Genomic DNA, 10,643 nt, shown 5'->3' with positions numbered 1-10,643 from the left:
TAACTGATATGATTGTTTTATTTTTAAATATATTTCACATATATATCATAGAACAGTTAAGATATAGATAATTTCTCATAAAATAGTTTGTAAATATCTAGTAACTAATTAAAAAAACTCAAGAATACTGTATGATAATTTACATGTTAATATTTTTTCACATAAAACGCTTATTCTTTTATTGTTTATATTAAGTTAAAATAGTTTATATTATCTTTCAATATTATTATTTCTGATTCAAAGTCCCACTTCGAGTTCTATGAAAAATATTTATATAACCAAATAAGTGACTTAGTTATTTAAATAAAAAAAATGTGTGCCAAAATTTTAAAGGAGATTACAACAAACTACAAACATTTTTAACGTTCAACTTATGGTTCTTTTATAAAAACTGTATGTATGTATGAATGAATGACTGTGGAAAAAAGGCCAGTCCTTGTTGCAACTAAATTGCGTACCAAGCTCTAACTCGCACTACAATACTAATGCCTTTCCTGTAGTTTAGCATAGGAAAAATGAAAGATATGAAAAGTTATAAATCGGATTTTTAGTAAATATTTTATAACTAATAAATAAAATTGTTGAGTAACTTTACAGCAATTTAGTTAAGTTTATAAATGTAATATTTTTTGTACATATTTGTATCAAAAATAACAAAATTTATTTTCAAATCAAATATTTAGGTTATCATTGAATTGATTTGTATTCAAATTTTAAAATTGTTTTTTTTTTATATTTTTACAGATATAAAAATGTTGGAATTGTTTTACATTAAACTTTAAAGTTTTTGGTATGTACAATAAAATTGTTATTTATTTTTGTTATTATAAGTAAATCCATTATATGCTTATATACATTTTTGTTTTTTTTAAATAGTTTTAAAATTAAATAATGTTTCATTTTATATAATAACGATAAAAAGTATTGTAAGTCATGATTACATATACTATATCTAACTAATTAATTAATGTTACAACGTATAAAGTACTATATAGATAGAGCAAATTCTATCATTAAGATATTAGTTGATATTCTGGTTACTTCCATGGAAGTAACAATCTTCCAGACATTAAAGTCTCTTCTTTTCTTTATTTCTGTATAAAGACATAAAAAGTGTGTAAATGGTTGCGCCACTACTTCATTATAGTAAAGTCTTGTAAAATTACCGTAAAATTATCACACAATAGTACTCCAGTAAACACATGAACTGCAGATTTGTTGAAACTCAAAGATCTTTCATTATTTTCTTAGTTTTAGTAACCTCATAATCTTAGGAATTAGTCCTTAAGTCTTTTGTCATTGCCATGAGTTTGCACTACACTGTCGACTACAATTAAATATTAAATTTAAATATTGTTGAATATATGTTAGGTTATTTTAAAAAATATCTGAAGTTGTAGATAATTACTACAAAATTCATTGACTCTTGAGAGAAGACCATTTAATATTCTACATGTTAAGTTATTTTCCATTGAGGACGTACTATTCTATGTCGAAAAGTAAAAGATTAGGGAAAAAGTTCCACATTGTTTTTTTATTAGTTACTGCTGCTATTAAGAATATTAGTTACAAAAGTAATTTTTTGTTGACTAGGAAAGGATTTTTTATATAGTTCTTAGAACTTTTTTGGTTCTCGGGTAGTTTTTCAAAATGTTTTAATTCCTGGATTTATTTTTTTTAAAAAGTATATAAAAATTAAAAATGTTATTTTTACTTAAAATGTTTTATATAATTACAATAAATTTATGTTTTGCATATAGTGATTTGTAATTAAATAGATTTTTGAAATCATAATTTCATTTCTTACGGCCGAAATACTGGAGATATACTTAGATAGAAACCGTTTAGTCCATTTTACTTTTTCCACCATTTTAGTAACTTACTTTTGTCACATAATAAGAAAACATATAATGAATATGGTGATTTCCTTTTTTCAGTTTCATTTAGTTAATCACCAACAAATAAATAAAATATTCAGAAAAATAAAACTTTTTCATATCAGAGCCATAAGTTCTAATTTCAAAGCATTCAATGTATAGCAAAATTAGATTCGAATTTCTGAATATCATTATTTCTAAGAATTCTAATTTTAAGGAGTTCCTATTTCTAAAAGGAAATTCTATTTCTACGAGGATATTTTATTTCTAATTTGTGCGCGTCCACTGTACAATGCAATTTAATATTAATACAATATAGTGACTTTAAGCTTTTAAAATTGCATCGTAGTATTAAATATATTGAATTTGTTTTTACCATTAGAAAATTTCAAATACAATTTTATTCGTTAATAATAAACTAAAAAATCTAATTAAATTTATTAAAATATATTTACAAAACTTGCGCCACTCATACGCTTAACTGATTTTATTATTGAATTAACACGTATGTTGTAGTGCATTGAAATGTACTTGCACGAGGATTTTATGACGTAGTTACGGTTACGGTGAATGCAATAACTTCACAATATGCATACATTTCATTTAATATGTCCTGTTGAAATACTTCAGTAATTCAATGTGTCCTTACATATTAGTGTCATCATTGAAAAATTACAATAAACTAAACATACATTTGATAATTAAGATAAACTATGGTACGTGTCAGTGAAGGTATATAAACAGCTATTATACGTAGTAGCAAAATTATCCTTACATTCAACTGATTATCAGAATCGATATGTTGCTATTAACAACAACAGTAAGGACAATGAAAACGCGCAGTAATGAGATGAAATGCGCTGGTTTGTAAGATAACCGAGAAGTATTGTATGAAGTACGTGTGCTGTCAATTTTCTTTTGTAAAGATCGAACAGATTGGTTTCCACGTAGTATCTGTTCACCGCTGTACATACACTTCAGATCACCGTGGTTTTTGTTACATGTTGTTTTTTCTGCTGTAATTTCAGTTCCAGTTCAGTAGTGCGAATGGAATAAGTTTTGAACTCAACAACAATGAACAAATTTCCAGCTCATTAACTAATTAAATTCAATCATTTTTACGCTTCCTTAAAATACACCTGTGGGTGCTTTTATTAGGTTTTATTATAAATGGTTTATGTTGCTACTTATTGCTTTTGTTAATATTGTATTTTATATACATATATTTTTTTAACAAACTTTTTACTTAAGCATCCTTTATAAATAACATGTATGTTAGAAAAAAGAATTACTTTGTTCTTACGTGAGTACAAAAAAACAGCAGCAAGAAATATCTGACTCCGCAAATTAATCATAACCCATTGATTTATTGTGACATAGTAACACAATTATTACTTAAATAAAAAAAAAATCTTGACTATATAAAGTACTTTTATTATAAAAAATAGCATCAAGGATAAATACATTTAAATTTAAATATATTTTATATTTATATTTTCTATAGTACTTCTAAAAAATACTTCATATTATTTTAAGTATAGACTGTTTATTTTAAAATAAATTGCTGAGTTTACTACAAAATTTTTTCAGGAACAAATTTAATTAAATTTAATTAAATTTTTCTTTTAAAACTTACAATTACAATAGGCGTAATCTGTTGTAAGAGTTTTAGAAAAAACCTACATAAAATATGTCTTACTTTGGATGACAATACTTGAAATGCTAAGTTTGTTGACATATTTTACTGAAAAAACAATATTTAAAATTAACATCAACAAATCATTAAAAAAAAATATTTACACCGAAAATATAATTTTTTAAAATAGGTTGGATTAGGTTCAGAAGGTTCGTGCTGACAGTTGTCAGCACTTCCACTCGGAGGCATATATCGTCTATTGCAGTGCCCTCAAAAATTCTGCCGGGAGAGGCAAGTTGCTAAGTTTTGTTATCCTTGTTAAACCATTTGGTTTTCCAGATGAAGTTTTGGGGATCCGATAAGTTTGCTTTCGTTATCTCTTCCAAGCCAGTGAAAAAGCGATGTGTAGTTCTCTACAAAGACACAGGAAGTGGTTTAATTAAAAATAATAAAGAGTTTGTAACAACTGCATGTATTTTAAAAATCACAATAGACGAGTTTTTAGTTTTGCAACCCTGTATTGTGAGTTGCTTATTGGATAAGCGTGGAGTTACAAAGTAGTTGGTTTAAATTAGCTAAAAGTATTATTGTTTCGTATGTCTATCTTACAACAAGTGATTATATTTTTTAATATCAATAAATGTGATTACATACACATATAAGACTGTCAGGTCCAAGGTTTTTAAAGCCTAATAATTAATATGTAAATACTGGTATGATATAGTACAAACAGCAAGTAATTGATTTAAGGAATCATAAAACTTTAATATATTTTCAAATATGCTTGAATGACACCACTGACTGCAGGAGTATTTAGGTCCTTATATGAATGATTTTGTTTTAAATGTATCATCATCGTCCTCATCATCATGATGCTGACCATAGCTATACAGATATATATTTATAGTTCTACAAACACTGTCACTTTATCTCTTTCTCGGTATTTCTTTTCTTTTCGCTGTTCTAACCTCACTCTCGAAGATTCATCTGCCATCTGTACAACGTATTCTATCCACTTCAAGTGTTGCTTTTTTATGTGTTTGATGTATCAGCATCCATTACTTGATCGAGTTCATCTTATGCGATATTCTCGGTTTGCTTACACCGATGGTCCAAATATAGTCTTCTACACATAGTCTTCTAATATCTGTAAGATATTCAAAATAATATATTGGTATTTTTTTGTTGTTTTCTGAATTACCCAATAGATTTAGGGTTCAAAGCGTTCTGTATAATCGGAGTTCATACAGATATGTTTAAACGGTCATGCAATTTTTCGACAAAAAATTGATTTACACAGATAATAGTCATCATAGCATATATATAATATATTATTTTATATACATAACACTTTATATTATATATATAACATATTATTTTATATATATAATATATTATATTATATATATAATATATTATATTATATATATAATATATTATATTATATAGTATATTATATTATTATATATTATATTATATATATTATATTATTATATATTATTATTATATATATATATTATATTATATTATATTATTATATATATTATATATATTATATTATATAGTAGTAGTAGTAGCTTTATTTTTACTTCATTTTAAAGTTATTATATTACATCGAAGTTATATAATAATTATAATACATATAATTATAATAAATATATATAAAGCTTACAGCTATGGCATTTTAGCCGTCTGCCGGAAATATTATATTATATATAATACCATATATTATTTTATATATATAACACTTTATATTATATATATAACATATTATATTATATATATAATATATTATATTATATAGTATATTATATTATATATATAATATAATATATTATATTATTATTATAATTATTATTATTATTATATATATAATTTATTATAATTAAAAGTATGTAAAAATATTTTTAAATTTTAAATAAAAACAATTGTAATAAAAGTTGTTTTTGTTTATAATTAGTTAAGATGTTCCAAGTCTATTTTATTTTTAATCCTTCCATTGTTGACATTTTCGTAAAGATTTGCATTTATTTTTTATTCCAACAATACTACTCGCGCGTATGCAGCAGATGCCTTATGTATGTCACGTTTAAGAGTAACGTGTGTTTCGGCACAGGAAGCTAACGCCTTTGCGTACTTCTGTGGTTGTGTTCCATGCAACATCACTGAACCATTCATGAATTTCTATTAATGAAGCATATCTTCATCAAATTGTTCATAACGCGTATAAGTTACATAAAAAATGGAAAAATAGAAAAACGTTCGCATTTAGATAACGTGCTTTACAAAAATATACGATTTCGCAATGCAAGCAAAAACGTCATTTTCGTATTTTTAATATTTCCAGAGAGAGTGTTGCAGACAAGTAATCTATCAGATTGTATCTTTTACAATCTTTTGAGCTTTACGAGTGAAAACACACGTGCTCAGGTAAATGTATCACATATTTTCATTCATGAAAATTTCATATATTAACAAGAATGAAATGTGAAATTTTTTTTTGATATATTTTAGAAAGGATTTTTATAATAATTTTTTTTTTGTGACACATGACATATAGTAATGTTTCACTCAAGCTATTAAGAATGAATATTTAATATTAGTTTTTGTGAGTGAATATTTGAAATATTTCAATGTTATATAAATTTATGTAATATTTATAATAAAGGCTTTTATAAAATTTGCACTCAAAGTATTAGCTAGCTTTTCACTCATTATATAAATTGAAAGGATTTTGACAATAAACAGATGAACTTACATTGAGTAAAATTAAAAATAGCTCCTTCGTAAATTCTACATTATTTTATGGAAATTGAAGGAAAAATATTGATATATCAATGTGCTAATTTTAAATCTTTCGTAAAAATAAGATCGTGCATACACTTACGGATACCATTCGGACCAATTCAGAATACAACAGCACATGCTGCGTTCATTATTTTACTCAAATATTTTAATATATATTTTGTAATATTCAAGAATTTTACTTTAAAATACTTTTTTATTAATAGAACTGTATCAAGTGAAGAAAGGAGAAATATGCGTCTTACAATTCAAGTATATAGTGACTATAAATGCAATTTAAAATACATTTAAAATTATTATTATTATTTTTTTACAACACACATTAATTTAATTGATCATTATTTATTATTACTAAATACTAGTTAATAATATTACAAAGTTTTCATTTCAATTAAAACAATTGGTAAAGTACCTATTACTATATCTCCGTGGTGAAAATTGGAACAAAATCACACAATTCATCGGACATCGGAAATGTACTAAGGGAACAGAAAAAAGAGCTGGACGCACACTAATCTAAAACGAAGAGCAAACGTATGACATTCCTATTCGGATCAGGGTTGGGAGCCTGGACACAGGTTTTATATGACATGGAGCATATGGCATGGACGGCCAATTTATAAGGGATTCTCCCTGATATATTCTCCCTGCCAAAGCATTTCCGGGTAGAGAAATCCCGCAGAAGAAGAAAGGGTGTTTTAGTTCATATACTACAAAGTAGTAGTTGGACACACCATTTCGACGACGGTTGGTTTGACGGTCCATAAAGCATTCCACCTCTTCACCACATTAGTTAAAAATAATCTATCACATTTTTACTTACTTACTTAAATGAAATATTTGTCCAACAAATTTCCGCATTGGCGAATGCATATTATAAATTTATAGTCTTAAAAAAGAATAGAGAATTAAAAATGGCACTATCTTATGTCAATATGCTTAAGTACAACTAATTTGAATCTGCATTATCGATATTATTTCGTTTATTTTGTTTAGGAGTGTAAAAAACAAACATGTTTTTTTCTGTATATGGAAATTTAGACTGAAAAGTCTACCTTTGATTTGTTATTTATGGAATATCGAACTCTGACAAAAAAAAAAATAATCCTAACATAGTAACTAACACCATTTTAGTTAAATATTATCTTTTAAGATATATTGACTCTAATACTTGGGTAAAATAATTATGTCTTTTATATAGTCTGGTCACGCTGTGAGCTCTAAGACGCTATAAAGATTTGATAGTCAAAGTTGTGATGAAAAACACAACATATATATATCGTCTGTAAGACTAACAAATGTTAACCCATTTTGAAAAATTTTCTTCGAAATCGCGTTACATGATTCTAAACTTTATTAGAAACATTAAAAAAATGATTTTTTAACAGAATACAAATTTATACTTTAAATTATGTAGTATTAGCAATTAAAGTAATCTTTTATATGATAAGTCTCACTCATACCACTCATATTCTATATAGAATATGTTAATAATATTTCAGTATATTCTTATTATTCAATTTTTAGTAATAGGTGTAATGGGTGTAGATGGCCTTTGTAACTTCCTTACTTACCGCATTCCTCTTCTCTTCGTGGAGCATGGACCTCCTATGCTACACACCCCCTAAATATGTGGTCTAGGTCAGGTTAGGTTACTGAGGCTGTCCGAAGACGCTCTTAGACCATAAGGTTCATTGTGATACCCTTAACAATTTGACACCTGCCACTATAATCATTTAGTACTGGCTACAAAGCCATTGGCACGAGCTAGGGAAATAGAATTTAGCTCTCTTAATGAGCTGAAAGGGTGCGACCTTAAGTAGGAGAGTCTATGTCTTGCGAAAGCAGGACAGTGTAACAGAAGGTGTGTAGGTGCAAGGAGTCCTCATATTGAGAATATGTGGTCTAAATATTACCTATATTAAAAAATATGTGAAAATGTCCGCCCTTCAATATTCGAGGAAAAAATTAAGGCAGTTGTGTACTTCAATTTTCGTTGATATATTATTATTATACATATATGTATTATAAGATTGTAATATGATAAGTTCATCTTTCTTTCATTTTTGATATTGCACTGAAAGAATTCAGTGATTGAAATGCATTCCTATTTACTTAAGAGCTTTAAAATGAGCTTCTAAAATATTTTTTTTTTCAATTAATATTTAACAGCCCTCCCTGTCTACATTCTTGGTTAAGTACAGCTTAATTATGGCTCATATATGCACTTCCCACTTTACTATCCAAAATTAATTTATTTTATACCTACTACCATATTTTCTTACGTGCTGTACTTTTGAAAGAACTTCATAGGTGAAGATAATGATTTCTTCAGTGACTACTTTTTCTATTACGCTATATGACAATACATCCAGGTTCCTAATATGATGGGCTTTAAAATTGTGAACTTTTTAAACAATTACACATGACATCTGCTGACAAAAATAGTATGTAATTTTTACATTAAATACATGAACGACGGTTAACAACAAGTGGACTTGCAAGAGAAGGTTGAATCATACCACAAATTGTAATAATACCGTATCAAATATAGATTATTTGTAAAAATCACAGTTTGAGTTATCTCTTTTAAATTATTGGTCATTTCCTGTCAGTGAAATTTTAAGAATATCTATGTTATAAAATAAGACAACAGTGTGTTTATTATGTTCTATATATGTATAATATGTTAACAGAAAAAAATATTGGGTTAAAATAAAATATTTACTTAGGTATTCACTCGTACTAATATTTTTTAATAATCTTAGATTATCCTTTAAAGTATGTAAAAATTTAAGATGAAAGTATATAGTTGAGAGAATTTTTAATATGTGTTGTATATATCATCTTATTACTTATATCTGTGAATATTCAGTATACGTAAGTATATATATTAAATCTTAATATTTGAAATAAAGAGAAATTAAGATTTTGATGGTAAATTTATATTTATTTAGAGTTATTTGACTTTAAGCGAAATAAATTTTTCAAATTTTAAAGCACATAACAACATCATTTAACAGAACTTCTACATGAAGCCAAAAATAAAATCCTTATTCTCTCTGTGTATATGAATTTCCATATGGTCGTTTGCCACTCTATAGAGTGGTGGGGTTGGGATATGCATATATCATAATATATATGTAGAAAAGAAAAAAAAAACAATTTAATGGAAGTGCAAAAGCAACTTTTAAACAAATTAATAATAGAATGCCTGATTAGTTTGTTTAAATATCATACATATTCGAGGTTTAGCCGCGAAGAGTCGATGCTGACATTGGTTCGATGTACCGCTTCAATGTACTTGGTTGGTACGTATGAGTATCGGAACGTACAATTGTGGTTAGATATAAATAGGTGATATGTAGATATTTTTGCGTTATTCTATTGCTTATGTTAACTTCGTGGATCATAATATAATTAAAGCCCGCAACTAACGGTAGCAAAAATATTAATGAGACGCATTAAATATTTTCTCTCTTAATAAAAAAAATTAAAATATCGTACATTTTTGCTAAATATGTGAAGTGTTCGATTTATTGTGATGAAAGAACATCACCGTGAATGTTGCCACTGGCAATGTTAATACCGAAATCAAGTGAACAGATTATCGACAATGCAATCAAAATGACAAATTATAATATAAATTAAAAAATTTTTTTTTTTGCAATGTTGTCGATCAAAAGTTTATTCGATTGTGGATTTGAATTTGTGATATTTTGAGTGCAGTAAAATTATAGGTGCTGGTGTTAGCTGCTCAGACGTGTATGATCTTTATGTTTGTTTACTTTTATTTAAATTTACCGGCATTTTTGAAATGATTTAAAAACTCTGAATGTTGTCAAATAAAAAATATTACTTTATTAAACAATATAATATTATTAAAAAAGAAACACTTGATTTAATGTTTTTGGAAATGATAGTTCATAAAACTAAATATGGTTTATTTTATTTAAAAATGGTGATGTTAGTACCAATTCATTAAATTATATTTTAAATGCAGCAATTTCTAAGAACAAATTTTATTAAATGTTTTGATTAATATTTATAATTAGCCACGAAACAGGCTATTTATTTCTTCTAATAATACAACAATCTCTTAATTATTTTTGTACTACTCTTTCTCTATTCAATGAGATGATTTAGAAAAATAAAAACAAAAATAGATTTGTTTTATTAAATTACTCAAAAATATATTTAAAATTTTGTATTTAATTAAAAGTTATTCAATATTAATGTCTTCGCAAATTTATATTATTAAAAACTTCATTTTAAATTTTTAATACAATTTACTTGAATAATTTTATAATTAAATTATATGTTTA

At 25.9% G+C, this 10,643-nt stretch overlaps 1 long non-coding RNA gene across 1 annotated transcript in view; it reads left to right on the top strand.

The window, feature by feature from the left end:
• The first annotated feature begins 750 nt into the window (after positions 1 to 750).
• The window catches only part of LOC119678260, a 74,626-nt gene continuing 64,733 nt past the window's right edge, over positions 751 to 10,643 (top strand). Inside the window, exon 1 of the long non-coding RNA XR_005252328.1 lies at positions 751 to 790. This is a non-coding gene — a long non-coding RNA (uncharacterized LOC119678260). The remainder of the gene's footprint in view (positions 791 to 10,643) is intronic.

This window comes from Teleopsis dalmanni, chromosome 2 (assembly GCF_002237135.1).
Source record: "Teleopsis dalmanni isolate 2A chromosome 2, ASM223713v2, whole genome shotgun sequence".
Classification (NCBI taxonomy): domain Eukaryota; kingdom Metazoa; phylum Arthropoda; class Insecta; order Diptera; family Diopsidae; genus Teleopsis; species Teleopsis dalmanni.
This window is presented reverse-complemented; position numbering and strand designations above follow the sequence as displayed.